The sequence below is a fragment of the Pelodiscus sinensis genome, chromosome 20, assembly GCF_049634645.1.
Source record: "Pelodiscus sinensis isolate JC-2024 chromosome 20, ASM4963464v1, whole genome shotgun sequence".
NCBI classification, from domain to species: domain Eukaryota; kingdom Metazoa; phylum Chordata; order Testudines; family Trionychidae; genus Pelodiscus; species Pelodiscus sinensis.
The window spans coordinates 5,228,313-5,245,723 of record NC_134730.1 but is presented as its reverse complement, the minus strand read 5'-3'; the positions used below and the strand labels follow the sequence as shown (position 1 = coordinate 5,245,723).

The 17,411-nt window shown below is 44.2% G+C and overlaps 1 protein-coding gene across 5 annotated transcripts in view; it reads right to left on the bottom strand.

Annotated features, from left to right (window-relative positions):
• Nucleotides 1–17,411, bottom strand: part of QTGAL (queuosine-tRNA galactosyltransferase) — a 360,105-nt gene that overhangs the window by 50,523 nt on the left and 292,171 nt on the right. The gene's annotated exons all lie outside the window — the stretch shown is intronic.

Sequence of the window (17,411 nt, the reverse complement as noted above, 5' to 3'; positions counted from 1 at the left end):
ACTTTGAAACTTCCTATAGATTATTTAAGAGTGACACAAGAGATCAACTGGTATCTCTCTTTTATTGTTTTGTTTTGCTTGGGGTCTGTGTGTGTGTGTTTTTTTTTCTAAAACATTTCTAAAAGAAAAAGAGCAGCGGAGGAAATCATTAGGAAAATAATCCTTTCAAATAAAGTTGTAAAGCTGAAAATGACTGAAAAATGTGCTCAAATAAAGTCAGCAAGCTGGCAGATGTCTGTGTGTCGAGTGCATTTTTGTGTCTGCACATTTGAAATAAATTCCACAACATAATTTATACAAATCTAGCAATGTAAATAAATGTTAGACTGATACCAAATGTTGAGTTCACATGGCTGGCGGACTATAACAAGGAAACATCTGTACATGCTGAGGATTGGCGAGATTATCCATTTCAGCATGTTCAAAGGGTATTCTCAACAAGAAGAGACAATCCAAGGCAGACGTTTTGTTCTTGAACCCTTCATCATGATTTTGCTGAATTAGCTGTGCTTTGTGCTTGCAACGATATCTCTTTTTTATTATTTGTGTTCATTTCCTACTGTCTTCAATCACTTTACTTCAACTTTTCAAGTAACTATTCCCACTATACAATTTAATATTTAAGACAGTGTCATTTACACTGGTTTAAAGAAAATGTATTGTAACTGAACACTGGTTGATGTTCAGGATTCATTTAGTATTCAAACTAGGACTCCATATTTAAAATAACTACCCTACTAGGTACAATAAATTGACTTCCAGTTAATTTGTGACTCAAGTGTGAAGGCAGTTAAAAACTGGCACATTAAAACATGGACTATTTTAATGCTAGTGACTTTTTTTTAAAATTGCGGTCCCTTTCTAAGATGACTTATTCAAACATCACTAAAGACAATGGAAAGACTCCCACTGATTTCCGTGGGCTTTGGATCAGGTCTTAGGCTACCATTTTTTGGGTCACCCTAAGTTTACCATGTTTGTACATAGTGTTGTGCTCATACATAGCAGCTGTACCAGGAATTCCCAAGCATTAATTATGCAGTTTGGCTGCAGCACCTGAGCACTGTCTTTAGCTGAGGTCTGACTGATCTGATCTGAGATACAATGACTTTTACCCCAGCATGAATGGGAGTCCCAAGCACTGTAGTTTCAGCAGTTTCAATTGGTCCTCTTAACTCCATTCTCCAGTGTAGCACACAGAATTTGAAAAGAGAAAGTTACTCACTTTGTGAAGTAACTGAGCTTCTTCAAGAAGGTTGTCCCTGTGGGTGCTCCACTTTAGAAGCGCAAGGTGACACCTAATCAAATATTGGTAGTAGTAGTGCCCTGGTTGGCTGCGCATGTGCGGCAGCCATATCATGTCGCTGTTAGCTGCTACCTCACATGTGCAGCCCTCAGTTCCTTATTTGCCTCAGAGGAGCAGAGAGGAGGAGGGGGTTAGTGGAGCATCCACAGGGACAATTATCTCAAAGAATCTTAGTACAGCACAGTGGAGGGAGGGGCTTTGGAGATATCTTAAGATATCTTAAGTGGAACGCCCATAGGAACACTCCCTGAAGAACATACAATAGTTCTTTCATCCCAGTAGCAATAGTTGGCATGGTGGGATAGGTGCTTTAAGGGGCACAGCTTGTGGATCTGCCAAAGATAGTTCTGTGAGAAAAACTGTGTGTGCAAGTGGTAAAGGATTGCATTTAACAAGCAAAACCACAATCCATTTTATGTCATATTCAATGGTCCCATTTCTCAATACAAATACATGCTTGGGAATAAATTTGGCAAATTCTTTTAGGGCTTAAATCAACATGTCTAACACTTAAAAAATCCCATTTATCTGAGAGTTCTGCCTGAGTATTTCTGCCAGCGAGAGATGTGCTCTCTAGAACCAGGAACAGCATGGAACAAGAATGAGCAAATTACCTACACACATTAGTGGCTATGATCAGAAGTAGTAGACACATCCCAGTGATCACACCCTAGCTAAACTTGGGCCAGACTATTGGCTGTGCCAAATTATTTGGTGTTTTAAATATGTGGGCAAATAAGAAATGGGGTAATAACTAATTGCTTTTTCTTTTTTTTCCTTTTTCTCAGCCAAATCAAGATTTGTAGTGAAGTCTCCAGAGATGAAAGACCAGGCACTATCCTGTGCTCAGAGCTCCTAACCTACACCGTATGAAAAAGGCATATTTGGAGTTCATAAACCAAAATCATGGGCAATAAGATCTACGTGGTGCTTATTTTAATGTCATGAGCAGATTTGATATTAGCTTTGGCAGAACAGAAAGTCATATACAGTAGACTTCCGATAATCCAGCACCTTTGGGACCTAGGTGGTGCCGGATTGTTGGATATGCCGGAAGACCAGGAGATACTATAACGGGGCATATTCCCAACCCAATCCCCCTCCCCCACTTATGCTCGGGTCCCGGAGCCGCTGGTACAGCCGCACGTCTCCCTCCAGGCACTGGGGCCCGTGTGCTGAGCAGCCAGCTTTTCAATGAGCTGGTCGGGACGCCGTGCGTGACTCAATCTCCCTCTCCAATCCTTCCCTTCCCCAGAGCCAAACACCTTTCCTCCCTGCTGTCACCCAATCCCCTTTTCCCCCCAACTTTATGTCCAGGTCCCGAAGCAGCTGCCTATGGTCAGCAGCTGGCTGCTAGCACGTGCAGGCTGGACGCTGTGTGTACTGGGGACCGTGAGCAGAACGGCGCAGGCCGTGAGCTCGCATGCGGCTCATAGCGGCCCGGCCGTGAGAGCAGCTGACCTGAGCAGTTCTGGGTTCCAGTTGATGCTGGACTATCAGGAGTGCCGGACAACTGGATGCCAGATTATTGGAGTTTTACTGTAGTTAATACCTTGTTGTTAATTTCCCCAATTCTTAAAATGCTAAATGTATATAAAAATGAACGTAAATGATTTTACTATCACACTCTGCAGATTTAATCCTGAAAACATCCAAACAAGCTGTTTTTTCACATCATGGTGAACCAGAATGAAAACACCAGCAGAAAATATCAAATTACACAGACCTGACAAATCAACATACTATGTGGCCAATGCTTCTATCTGACAGAGTTTTGGATGAAAATGTATATTGATTTACACACAGAAGGCAAATTATGTGTAGGGAATATGTGCTGGGGTTTGTACTCCAGAAATGGGAAGTGTTTTAAACAAATGTGTGGGAAAAGATTCATGCATAAATACACAGTGAACTATAAAAAACCTAAAAATAAATATATCCAGATTGCTCTAATTTACAGTACAGGTTGGAGCTCCCTCATCCGGCACCCTCGGGACCTGACTGGCCCCGAACAAGGGGTTTGCCGGACCATGGGAACATGGCCCTTCCAACATGGCCCATGGTGTCCTGATGCCCCCGGCTAGAGCTCCAGCCCAGCCCTTGGGAGCGCCATGGCTGTGGCCAGAGTGCCACTGCTGGAGCTCCATGGCTGCCGCTGCCATCCCCAAGCTCCACGGCCGGGGCCGCAGCTCCTCGGTTGCTGCTGCTGGCCCCTGAGCTCCATGGCCAGGGCCAGAGTTCTGCACCTGCTACTTCCAGCCCCTACTACCGTCTGGCCGCAGGGGCCAGAACTTCCTGGTGTGCTGCCCATCACTCTGTGCCCTGTCTCCCAGCTGAGTCTCCACACCCCCTCTGCCGCTTCTGTTCTGCTGCCTGACCTCCCTATACCTGGTCTCTGTGGTCCAGGAACATCCACGGCTCTGGTGAGGCCACATCTGGAATACTGTGTCCAGTTCTGGGCCCCCCACAATAGAAAGGATGTGGACGCATTGGAGAGGGTCCAGTGGAGGGTGACAAAAATGATGAGAGGGCTGGAGCACATGACCTGTGAGGAGAGACTGAGGGATCTGGGTCTGTTTAGTCTGCAGAAGCGAAGAGTGAGGGGGGATTTGATGGCAGCCTTCACCTTCCTAAAGGGCGGTTCCTAAGAGGTTCTCCAAATGGAGAAAGGCTGTTGACAGTAGTGACAGATGGCAGAACAAGGAGCAATGGTCTCAAGTTACAGTGGGAGAGGTCTAAGTTGGTGTGACGGGGCGGCCCCGCCCCGCACTCAAGCCCAGGGAAACCACCTGGTCCGGGGGCAGAGAGAGCCCCACCCACACAGCCCTACTGGGCATGCTCCAAGGGGAGCGCAGGTACAAAAGGCTGCTGGCCTGCTCAGAAGGGTCAGACTGCAGCCCGAGCTGGAGCTAGCGTCCAACTGCCAGAGAGGGAGTCGCCAGGAGAGCTGAACGTGCCACTGCCGAGCCTGAGCCGGGCTCGGCCCCAACGCCACAGCCACCAACTGACCCCCCCATGACCCGAGTGCCGGACCGGACACTGCCAACTCCAACGCTGACCGGGGAAGTACCAGTACAGCCATCCGAGCAACGCCGACAGGTGGGACCGCGACGGGCCGGGGCAGGGGGTAGGAAGTGACCCAGGGCTCACTAAAAGCCCCTGAGGGCTCGGGGCGTTGCGGGGAGGAGCCCCTGCTGAGCCAGTGGTGGGAGCCACCCGCCACTACTAGGGCCCTGGGTCGGGGCCTGGTGGAGAGGGAGGGCCCAGGCCCCCCTACCCCTCCTTCCCTGTCCCCTGGTGAGTGGGGGCTGGGATAAAGAACTTTGGACTAGGCCTCTGGGCCTGCGAGCTGTGGACTAGGTCGGGAGGTCGTATTTCCCCTAGTGCAGGGGCAGTGAACTTTGGACTAGGCCGGGAGGCCGTATTTCCCCTAGTGCAGGGGCAGTGAACTCTGGACTAGGCCGGGAGGCCATATTTCCCCGACCGCAGGGGCAGTGAACTTTGGACTAGGCCGGGAGGCCGTATTCCCCCTATTGCGGGGGCAGTGAACTTTGGGGGTTAGGCCGGGAGGTCGTATTCCCCCTAAAAAGGGGCACCACGCTTCGGGCCGAGGCCCAAGCTGTGTGAGTGATGCCCCGGAGGAGGGTGGCAACCCCCGGCAAGGGGGGGGGGACCCCGACAGTTGGATATTAAGACAAACTATTTCACTAGGAGGGTGGTGAAGCACTGGGATGGGTTTCCTAGGGAGGGGGTGGAATCTCCATCCCTAGAGGTTTTTAAGTCTTGGCTTGACAAAACCCTGGCTGGATTCATTTAGTTGGGATTGGCCCTGCCTTGGGCAGGGGGCTGGACTTGATGACCTCCTGAGGTCTCTTCCAGCTCTATGATTCTATGTTGCCAGATCAGAAAGTCCCGATTAAGGGAGGTACAACCTGCATTTGTAATACACTCATTGGCAGATTATACATATATGAAATGCCAGATTTTTCTCTGGAATTGTCATTTAGATTTAGTAATGCTGCAACTAGTAATTTACTCACCATATCCTTAAGTTGCCTATTGTTTTCCCTGCATTCCTGATGGAATCTTGGGCAGAACCTTCTTTTTATTGCAAGAAATCATCCTTCTATCTCATCTTTGAAACCCCATATTTTCAACCGTCTTTCTGACTCTGTTCACTGTATGTCTACACAGCAACATTATTTTGAAATAACTAGCGTTACTTCAAAACAACTTAGGCTGTGTCTACACACTTGGAAGTTATTTCAAAATAATGTTGAAATACTGTTAAGTTGGAGGACTTCTTACTCCGACTTCTGTTGTAATCCTCATTGTACGAGGAGTAAGGGAAATTGGAGGAAGAGTGCTCTATTCTGAAATAAATGCTGTGCAGACGCTCCCAATTTCAAAATAAGCTAGACAATTGACATAGCTCAATTTGCATAGCTTATTTCGAGTTAAGACCTGTTGTGTACACTCACCCTTAGTGTGTAATTTATATGCCAAGGATCTAGAAGATATAAATTTGTCATCCTACTTTAAGACTATTTTTTAAATTCTTTATTCTGCTGCGTGGTTTATGTTATAGCAATTCAAACTCATTTACAAATCCGTAAGTAGTGTCAGTACATCGACATGAACTGTGTAGAGATATAACTTGAATAACACTCCTGAATTTTAGCAAAACATTTTCTAACTTTTCCTATTTTCACTGGGAAATCAATGACAAAAATATTAAGTAAATTGTTCCAAATATTTTCATAAAGTGGGTAATGTTAAATTATATGCAAAAAAAACTTCCAAAGTTTTAATGTAAATCTGTTCCTGGCATTTTGTTTTTATAAACTTTTATAAACTTTATTATTTGGGAAATCTGTATTTTTATTAGCATCTTGATCATGTATCAGGCCTGTGATCTGAGTAACTTAAGACCGGAAGTAATACATGTAGCACTGAGGCTGAGGATTTCTGTAGGGGATTATGAGTTGGCTTCAGAGCTCAGTTAACATTAGCATCTATGAGTTTTTGAGCACAACCACTCCCATATATGGCTACTTAGCACTTCATCACTGGTGGTGGTGGTCATAACTTGGAAACACTTCATACCCATAAATAAATGAACCCAACAGGAATAGCCATTCCATATGAAATTTCAGCAATGTCTTAAAGGCAAGGGGCATATTCCCAACAGCCAGGGCAGCTAATGAAAAGAATTTTGGATTTGGCACAAAGTATCTTTTAATGCACTCACAAAGGCACATTCCTGATGCAGAGCTTTAGCTGCTGCTGTCATCCGTTGACATTTGCCTTTTTCGTTTTCTTAATAGCGTGCTATGTTCCCAAAAGGCAAGTTAACGGAGAGAAATCTGACAGTGAAATATTTTTCCAGAATTAGGTATTAGTGGAAATTCTGGGTTTCTGCTACTTTCTCAAGAAGGGAGATTAGTAGCTTAATCTTAAGTAAAAAAAATAAAAAACCTGATTCTATGTTGAAAAGTGACTGTGTAAAAATGGCCCCTTCTAACTCATCAGCACTGCTCTCTCTAAGTATTCAGAATCAGATTTCACTTTAGTGACATACAATTTTACTGCTGTCAGAACTGAAGAACCTACACAGCTAAAGAGAAAGCCAGCATGACTGGAATTCCTTGCCAGAGGATGTTGTGAAGACCAGGACTTTAATAGGGTTTAAAAAAGAACTAGGTACATTCATGGGAGTTAGGTCCATCAATACTTATTTGCCAGGATGTATAGGAAAGGTGTCCCTAGCTCCTGTTTGTCAGAAACTGGGAATGGGTGACAGGAGATGGATCACTTGATGATTCTCAGTTCTGTTCACTCCCTCTGGAGCATTTGGCATTGGCCACTGTTGGAAGACAGGATACTAGGCTAAACGGACCATTGATCTGCTCCAGTATGGTTGTTCCTGTGTTATTCTTATGCTGCATTAAGATTCAATGCTGGTTTACACAGCACCAACAGAACTGAAGATGGATGGATGGAGACCGGATTTGCCACAGATACATGGAGTGGTAAGGATGAGAGAGGAGCTAGGACTGGAAATATGGGCTACCAAGAGGTTGTAAAATGAAGGAAAATGGAGAGGAAAGGAGGGCAGCAGAACAGACTGGTGGTGTGTGGAAAAGTAGAAAATTAGGCAGGGACTATAGGGTTGGTGGGGAACATAAGGAGTCAGAGGGAGAGCAGAGACAAGGGCATGAGGAAACAGGTAGATCGGTAGCTCAAAGAAGCTTCACTCTCTATTGGTCAGCATTCTCCAATGCTGGGGAATTCCAAAACATATTTGATAGGGTTTTCCCTACACAGAGGAAGCACTCAGTATGTGCAGTCTGAATCAGCTGTCCTTATGCCCCATCAGTGAGAGAAATGCAGTGAGACTGAGATGGTATATTCCTTGGGCTCACTTAGTGACCATTCTCAAAGACTGAAGATCAGCTTGGTCTCAGTGACCAGCCTCAGAAAACCTCGGAGATTGCATCTCTCAAAAGACAACTCTAGGGTGGTCCTTTTGTTTTAATTTCATGCTAGCTATGAATGGTCCCACATCAGTGTTGTGTTCAGGACTGACAAGTGTGGAAACTTCAATGTGAATAGCACCATTACTAAATCAAGTAGATCCCAAAATGCATTAGACTCTAATTGGATCATTGTTTTGGACACAAGAAAATCAGCTTCAGTGAGGTCTCAATAAGATGTTTTCTCTAAGGCATGTTTTAGACTGTATAAATAAGGTGGATAAATATGAAAACTATAATCCTTTTTGTCTGCATCATAGGTTATGGGAGATCACTTTTATGGCATTTTTTGAAGACTCATTGCCAAAGAACAACTATCACTGACCCTCAAGAGACAAGACAAATAGGTAAGTGTTTGTTTGCATGGCATTTCTATATCCTACATGCCTATTTGTAGAAAATTTAAGATAAGCCATTGCATGGTGTAACCTGGGGATTCCTTTAACAGTTTCACGCTGCATCATATGAATGAACACTACGTGACTGTGGGAATGAAGGAGAGAAAAGTGTGACTGACTTTTAATCAATATGATAATTAAAGAGTCTCTGAGAAGCAGCAATGAACAAATAACATAGCTCAACTGGTTCAGCAAAATATAGCTTAAGGAGTGTCAAAAGAAATGATTTCAGTTATCCCCTTTGGGTTTCCGGTTCACCTAGGTTGCCCCCATATGTTGGGATGTTCCCAGAACAAGTAGCTGGGATTCTTGCCTTGGGGGATAAGGGAATGCCATTTTCCCAGACTTCAAGAGCCAGTACAGGTGCAATAAAAGGGAACTGTAGCAACTTGCAAACAGCAATTAAAGGAAGCACCTGAAACAAATAAGACTAAAAGCAATTATTTTAGCTATACAAATCACCTCCCAGAAAAGATTCTCACAGTTATTTTCTGTCTTTGCATTATTACATGTTCATAGCCATCAGCAACAACTCCAAGGTATGATTATGCTCAGTTACTGCCAAATTGTGCTTCCTGTGACAGAAAGGATTAAACTGCACTAGCAAAATAGCTACTGCTTTCCCAGTGGCTTCAAGTTGCAGTCCCTACCTTTTGTTCAGTTTGTGAAAGATAGGTCTGAACAGAGGCTGAATCCAAATATCCCTGACCATGATGAAGTTCAGATCTGGATTCTAACTTGCCAGCTTTGGCCAAATTCCTGAACTAGATGTTATTTCTATTTCTTTCATTTTCTGGTGACTTTCTTTTGCTGAAAATCTGCTGGAAAATTATTCCTAAATCTTTCAAAATGTTCCCAAGACCTTTCCTGCAATGCCTCCTCCACACCTACTAGGGATGGATGGACACACAGGAACCAAATTTTTGCAGGACTGAAGTGGTAGCATTTATGCACAGTGGTAATGTAGCTTTGCAGCATGTTCCTCTGCTCCTGAGCAGTTATTACTATCCCATCCACACCAATAATGCAACAATGGAGCCTGTGTTAAAATGCTCTGTGACTGGCTGGGTGAATGCAGGAATCAGGGAACATCTGCTCTATGCAGCATATTTCTAGCCTGAAATGGCAGATAGAATGACAATGAAAACCATGATTTAAGTCTTCTCTGAGCCTGAGCAGTATTAATTTCTCCTCCATGTTGTTTGACCCCCCACCCCGCTTTTCCCGGATGGGGTTACATAAGTGAATCAACAGAGCAATAATACCAGATGCACAGACAGAAGTCCCACATTTGGCTTGATACTCTACCAGTGGGTGCCTGGCTGTAGTAGTGCTGTAGGTCTATATCCCTGGCTTTTCTCTACATCCACTGGTCCTCCCCTTTATGCAGGGGACAGTGGAACTGATCTTCAGGAGGCAGAGTTATTTAAGCAAGGGTTCCCTCTGCAGTTTTTTAATGCAGAAGAGAATCACAGAAGCCTATAACAGAGATGAGTACAAGGGTGTAAACCATTCAGCCAGGGTTGAAGAGACACCTATTCAAATGGAAGTTTTGAAAGAAAAAAAAATCTTCCAGCATAAGCCAGAGTGGGCAAGAAGAGGCTGCCAGTGGGCCACATCCAGCCAGCCAAGCCACCGGATCTGGCCCACGGCCACCTCACCAGAAACCTCAGATAGAAAGCTCATGCCTTAAAAAGCCAGCTACTCTGCGCTCTGGACAGCTGGGGAGGGAGGAGGGAGTCTTCGCACGCTGCCACTCCCTTTCCCCCAGCCACTAGGAACTGAGAAATTTTGCTGGGGTCAGGGGCAGAGCGGGAAACCTTTTCCCTCCCTCTGCCCCTCATGCCAGGAGCAGACACGTGTGGAGCAGAGCAGCCTTCAGCACAGTTTGCTTCAGGTTTCTACAAGGCTGCTGGCTGGGAGCCACCTAGGTAAGCGCCTTCCAGCCAGAGCCTGCCTGTGGCATCCCACACCCTCTCTCCCCTCCAACAACATGCCCCTTGCCACCACCCAAACCCTCTGTACCTCTTTTCCCCCTTCTCCCAGGTCACAACTCCCTCCCACACCTTGCACCCCCTGCAATACCTCCTCTCCTGCACACATACCCCCTCCTGGCCCCTGCACCTCATTCCCCTGCCGCAAGTCAACACCCAAGCCCTCTGCACTCCCTTCACCCAGGTCACAACTCCCTCCCAGACCTTGCACCCTCTTCCAAAGCCCCTCCCCCAGACCATAATCCTTTCCTGCACCCATACCCCCTCCTGGACCCTGCACGTAGGGTTGCCAGGTGTCCGGTTTTCACCCGGACAGTCTGGTATTTTCGCCTCCTGTCCGGTAAAAAAATTCAGAGAATACCAGACACCTGAGACGTCCTGGATTCTCTGAATTTTTCCCCAGCCAGGAGGCGAAAATGCCAGGCACCTGGCAACCCTACAAACATTCAGCGCCCGACCTCCCCCCCCCCCCCGACCCCAGCCCCCATGCTTACCTGGTTTCCCAAGACTGCCAGCACAAAATGGCTGCGAGCCAAAAGACCTGGGTCTTAGTGCTTAACTGCTCCCCTGCTCCTATCCCTGCACTTACTCTTAAAGAGGACATGCTGTTTTATGTTAATTTTTTTTGGCTTAAGAAGTCCTTAAGAAGTTTTTTTTTTTTGCTCAACAACTTTGGTCTCCCACCCCATTTTTTCCCCTTCAACAGAATTTTTTCCCTGGTGGTGTTGTTTTTTTTGGGGGGGGGGGGAGGCGAGTGTTTGGTATTTTTGTTTCAGCCATCTGTCAACCCTACCTACACATCAAGCCCCTGCCCCAGATCACAGCCCCCTCCTTCACCCAACATTCCTCTCAGACCCCTCACCCCCTGGTGTACCCCATTCCCTTTCCCCAATCTCCCTTCTGCGCCCAACCTCCATCCCAGACCTGACACCCCCTCCACAGAAGTGTGGCCCTTGACCACTTGCCAAACAAAATCTTGGAGAGGCCCCCCATTAAAAATTATTGCCCACCTGTTTTAAATTACAGGTGGACTCAGGATCCAAGCACTCCATAATTTACAGCAAACTCCGAACGTGTTGTGAAGCTCTCACAAAAGGCCCATTTCTCAATTGAAGCCTATCACTGTAGTAGCAGATGAACTGATTTGTTTTTGTTTGTTCTGGTGAACTTCGCATGAACTTCATTTAACTGCTGGATTCAAATGTCCCCCTGAGTTCCTACTGTTAAAAGGTTCTATTACTGTCTGAGTTCATCTTCAGGTCATGGGTCACTGATTGAGACAGAGTTTGTACTGCAGCCTCTTTTTCATGAAAGACTTATTAACCAAAGACACAGACCATCAAATGTTTGTGTCTTGAAAAGTAGATGACGCTAATGAGATCATTGGTTCCTATGATATTTAAAATGACAATGAGGAAGTGGACGCAAAAGTTAAAAACGTACTTGACCTCAATTTGTTACATTATTCGCTTTGTATGTTTATTTTAGGATGAATATAGCACTGTAGGAAATGAGGTAAGCACTCTGATGATCATCACTTAAATGAGTCCCCTTCCTCAGAAACTCACTAACAACTATTCAGTCTTGCTTCTTTCATACTGAATATTCTCTTTTCCCCTTGCTTGGGGACGTCTATGGGATCTGAAATCACAGGGCTTCTGGGAACTGTATGATTTGTTTATTCTTACTACTTTTCAAGGGTGCAGAATCAGGATCTATGAAGTTAATTCCATTATCAACACAGTAGATTGTGGAAACTCTCATATTATTGTAAACAATTTGCTTTAGACTGCCTCATTGTTTCTGGATCAATACCATGACTTGTCATTTTTGCTGAAAAAGAGGGGTGCACTGGTAGTGAAATTTTGCTTGACAAAATTTGAAGACAGGAAAAGAATAATAATGCCTTCCATACAAGTACAGGTTGGACATTCCACGTCTGGCAGCCTCAGGACTGTCTGGTCTCAGATGAGGGATTTTGTCTGACTAGGAGAGATCATTTCTTGCCCCCCTGCCAACAGGCCCCTCCCCCCCCCCCCAGCCACGGCCCAGCTGTCAGACTGCTCATTCTCTCATTGTACACATCCTTGCCGGTCCCAACGGGTAGCCCAGCTATGGTGCACCAAGCTCCTGGCTCCTCTGGGCAGCCCTGCTGTGGCATGCTGAGATCCCGCCCTGCTGGGCAGCTCATTGCTTGGCAGCCCACTGCCCTGCCAGCCTGCAGGGCTCCTAGCTGGCAGCCCTCCACCAGGACTCTTGTCCCAGAACTTCTGTGGTCCTATTTGACCACGGATGCTGCCAGATCAGAAAGTCCCAGTTTAGAGAGGTTCAACCTATATAAGTCTTCATGTTTAATGCTGCGGAAAAGGAAAATTGTAAGTCTTTTTTACTGCTCTTTTATTTATCTGAATCTACTCATTTTTGTCAGCTACTTTCCCAGCTACTTCCACCCTATAAAGTCTATTCATCATGGAAAGAGACAAAAATCATTAATGCCTACAGTTAAACATCATCAAATGTTTGGCTGACTGCCACTGATCAGTAAGTTGCTTGTTCCCCCCTGTGTAACAAGTTGAGAGCTGAAAAATTAAGCAAATGTTCTCCCCCCCCATCCCCTCTGGAGAGTAAAAAGGGCCCTCAGACACACTGTGATCAGCCCCTGAAAGATTCAGAGTGATTGCTATCTTTGTGGAAAGACTGAATAAACACCTTTACATAAACAAACCATGTTCCTCATCTTATTGAAGATTTATTTCTTCGGCTTGAAGTCTGAGACTAAGTTATAGATAGTAATAAAATCAACTCTTGTAACCAAGATTTTACTCTCAGGCAAAAAAATTTCTTTTTTTGTTTTGTTTTACTACTTCAAAATTCATGCCCACTCAGATAATCCCTAAACAATTTCCGCAAGTCAATTTAAAAATTTGAGTCAATTGGTTACTTCGCTCATTCTCTCATTGTGAACATCTATTTCTTTGGAATCTGAAAACTACTAAAACAATGGAGGGACAGGTGGCACTATGGAGATCTCGGGAAATATTTGTATTAACATTATGTGTTTCCATGCTCACTTATGCCTTGCTACCTACTATGTATGAAGTGGTTAATTTTTTTTTTCAGAGTAAGTGATGACTTGACTATATGTAGGCCACACAGACATGTCAGGTTTGGTGTGAATGAGCTGTTACTATCTGACATGTGAATGGAGATACCTTAGGTTAGGGTGTGTCTACACTGCACCTGTAGCTCGAAATAAGCTACACAATTTGAGCTATGCAGTGCCAAAATGTCAAAATAACCCGCTATTCTGAAACTTTCCTTACTCCTCGTGGAACGAGGTTTACAGGGACATCAGAATACCGAGCCAGTTTTATTTCGAAATAACAGGTGTGCTGTTAAGATGCGGGATAGATTTTAAATAGCACTGCTGTGTAGACATAGCCTTAGAGACACAATGGAGACCAATGATCAAAGTATTAACTTTGAATGACTCCAGTCAAGGGGACTTTTTGGAAATGGATAGGCAAATTACTTATTTGACTACAAGTCCTCCCCTATCTAAATGCATGGGGAGGGCAGTACATGATAAAACAGCATGGCCAGAAAGGACTGAGGTGTTAGGAGAGAATTCTGCTCTCCCATAGAATGACACAATTCAATCCAGAATGAATATGCAAGGCCAGGAATTGGGTGCTAGACAAGTCCTGCCTAATTAATCCAGGAGAAGCTGGTGAATTAGGCAAGACACAGTTGGTCAGGCTCTGCTTTGCCATTTTAGTTCTAAATGCTGCACAGGACAGAGAATGAAACCCCATGCAGTATTTTATGATTCCCAAAGATCCTAAGTTTACAAATGATGTATATATCACAGTGGGTCTAGGACTATATGCAACTCTGGGGGAGGAATATGGCTGCCACAGCTCCTCCAAGAACCAAAAATCTCTGTGTGGGTGGGCAGTGGGGCAATTGAGGTGAATTACTTAAGTTGTAAACACTTCAAGAGAGGTACCTGCACCACACAGAGGCTTAAATAAGCTGGTTTAAACTGAGTTATACAGAGACCAACACAAAGAAAAGTCTGTGGATATAAAAAGGATAGGTTTAAACTACTTGTTGCCTCTATATAAAACCATGGTACGCCCACATCTTGAATATTGCATTCAGATGTGGTCGCCTCATCTCAAAAAAGATATATTGGCATTGGAAAAGGTTCAGAAAACGGCAACAAAAATGATGAGGGGTTTGGAACGGGTCCTATATGAAGAGAGATTAAAAAGACTTGGACTTTTCTGCTTAGAAAAGAGGTGAGTAAGGGGGGATATGATAGAGGTCTATAAAATCATGACTGGTGTGGAAAAAGTGAATAAGGAAAAGTTATTTACTTATTCCCACAATATAAGAACTATGGATCACCAAATGAAATTAATGGGCAGCAAATTTAAAACAAACAAAAGAAAGTTCTTCACTCAGCGCACAGTCAACCTGTGGAACTCCTTGCTAGAAGATGTGGTAAAGGCTAGGACATTAACAGGGTTCAAAAAGAGCTAGATAGATTCATGGAGGTTAGGTACATCAATGGCTATTAGCTAGGATTGATAGGAATGGTGTCCCTAGTCTCTGTTTATCTGGAAATGAATGACAGGAGAGGGTTGATGATTCCCTGTTCTGTTCCCTCCCTTTCAGGCATCTGGTATTGGCCACTGTCAGTAGACAGGATACTGGGCTAGATGGACCTTTGGTCTGACCCAGTATGGACGTTCTTATGTTCAACTGATTCAGGGCCTTATTTCTGATCCTGCAAACCTTCTGGCCAAAGAGGGATCTCAACTCTTGTGTAAGTGTTGAAATGGCTTTGGCCTGCTAAGGCCCCAGCAGATTGCTGCATGTCTCCTAGTACGTTTAGTTTCACGTGGCATACCGGAGCGGTCAACAAAGGAAGCCTTTGTCAACCATGCCACATCTAGACTGCCACACTGTGCCGGATCAGCTGATTGTCGGCACCGTGTGGCGGCCATTTTTATTTTAATAAAGCAAGGATTATTTAAATCCCCGCTTCATTGACTATGCCGGGTAAATTACTTTACATGGCTCCATCGACAGAGCCATGTAGTCTAGACATACCCTCAGCAACAGAGTTAAGAGTAGCCATCTTTTTACAAAAAGCAAACTTCAAATCTAGATTACAAAGCGAACCAGCAGAACTGCCATTCATTTTCAAATTTAACATGGTCAAATTAGGACTAAATAAAGACTAAGAATAGTTCTCTCACTACAAAGGCAATTTTCTGGCTCTTGGTAGTCACAGCTCCCCATTAACCGCTGGGAGTGAGCCACAACCTCTGTAACTGAATTGGCCTTTTTAACACTGAGTCCAACAGTCAATAAGCAATTCCCTTCTTTTGATATGCTAGTACACATTCCCCTGCCTCTGTGATTTCCACTGCATGCATCTGACGAAGTGGTTTCTACCCAGGAAAGCTTATGCCCAAATACATCCGGTAGTCTTTAAGGGACTACAGGACTCCTCAATGGATCCCATTTACAACTTTGGCACTGAATATTATAAGCATCCAAGAAAAAGGGTATTACACAACTTCATGTTAAAAATAATCACATAAAATTTCACTAACAGCAACAACAATAATCACGGGGTGGGAAAGCCAACAGGGAAAATGGCAAGACAGATTGCTTAAAATGAGACAGGGAAGGTGCCAATTTGGATGCCTAAAACTGCACATCTGAAACAGTTTATAGAAGTTCCACATATCCCTAGATGTTGTAATGCAGGATGATTATCCTACACAACCTTGCACATTTGAATAAGCAACAGCTTGCAATAAATTCAAAACATGCTCATTTCCAAAAATAAGATGCTTTCCCACAGAAACAAGCAACAATTTTCCAAGACGTTCTAACATCCTGGGGTGTATGGCTGAGAAGTCTGTAACTAGCTGCCAAATTGGTCATACATATTGTGTCAAAGCTCTTCCTTTGTCTTAGTGGGGCCTGCAATTTCAGGCAGATGACTTACCTCAGAGGCTCACAGCAGCCCTCAATTTAGACGGTGCTTGCTGTTTGTTGAGCTACATTGGCTAGCATGGGGAAAAGAGAGGAAACCAAACTTCATAGTCTCTGTGGTCCCTCCAAGTGGTACAGGGTAGGACAAACCCTTGTATCAATACCAGTCTCTTTCTAGTCCTAAAACGGGGAGCTGGATGGGAGGGGGGAACCTCTATTCCAGGTTCAGGCCCAGGAACCCTGTAATGGCAGCGGTCTGTAATGTTTCTGGTAACAGCTACAAATCCCTGAGTCACTTCCCCATAGCCTGCCCCAGCACCTTCCTTACTGGAGGTTCTTCCTTCTATTATCTGCTTGCACTTTCTTCTCCAAGACTCTCCTCCACACTTTCTCGCATCAGTTCTTTCCTCTCACAGAGTATAAATATACCCCAAGAGAGTGAAAATCCTATTCTTTCAGGCATCACCAACCAAATGATTTACTGAGTACTGTTGCAACTGCAATGAAGGAAAAGATCTCAATGAAGAAATAACCTTTTATTAGTAGGCATGGATTATTACTAATCATGATGTACAAGAATGAAACACTCCAATTCTTCTCAGATCCCAGGCTGAGCATACGTGACAGGCAATTAGAAAGATTATCTACAGAATCACCAATAGCATTTTACAGACTTTTTTTTTCAGTGTACAATAGCACTGTAAATGCAGTGACAGATGAGAAAGATCTTGAAAGAATTACTCTGCAACATCATGTGTTTTAAACTTCAGGAACTGACTCAGGGAGGAAATGAAAACAGACCAATAACAATGAAATTATCAGCAGAGAAGTTCATTGCCAGCTGAATTTTTCGCTTTTTTTAAACAACTTTTTTGGAAAAATTTAACAAAACCCACTACTAAATATGGTAATTAAAAAAAAAATTAAATTAGCAATTACTTTTTATTCACTTCCTATTTCAGAGCTCACGTAACGACTTTTTATCTCAAGCAAATTATAAAAGTCTACTATTACTTTGCAGTTACATAGCATCTTTTGTTAGAGGCTCCAAAACATGTTACGATGATTATATAATTAGGTATAATTGTCCAGCTTTTATAGAATGACAGACTGAGGCACAGAGCAATTAAATGACTTGGCCAACGTTCCGCAGTAAATA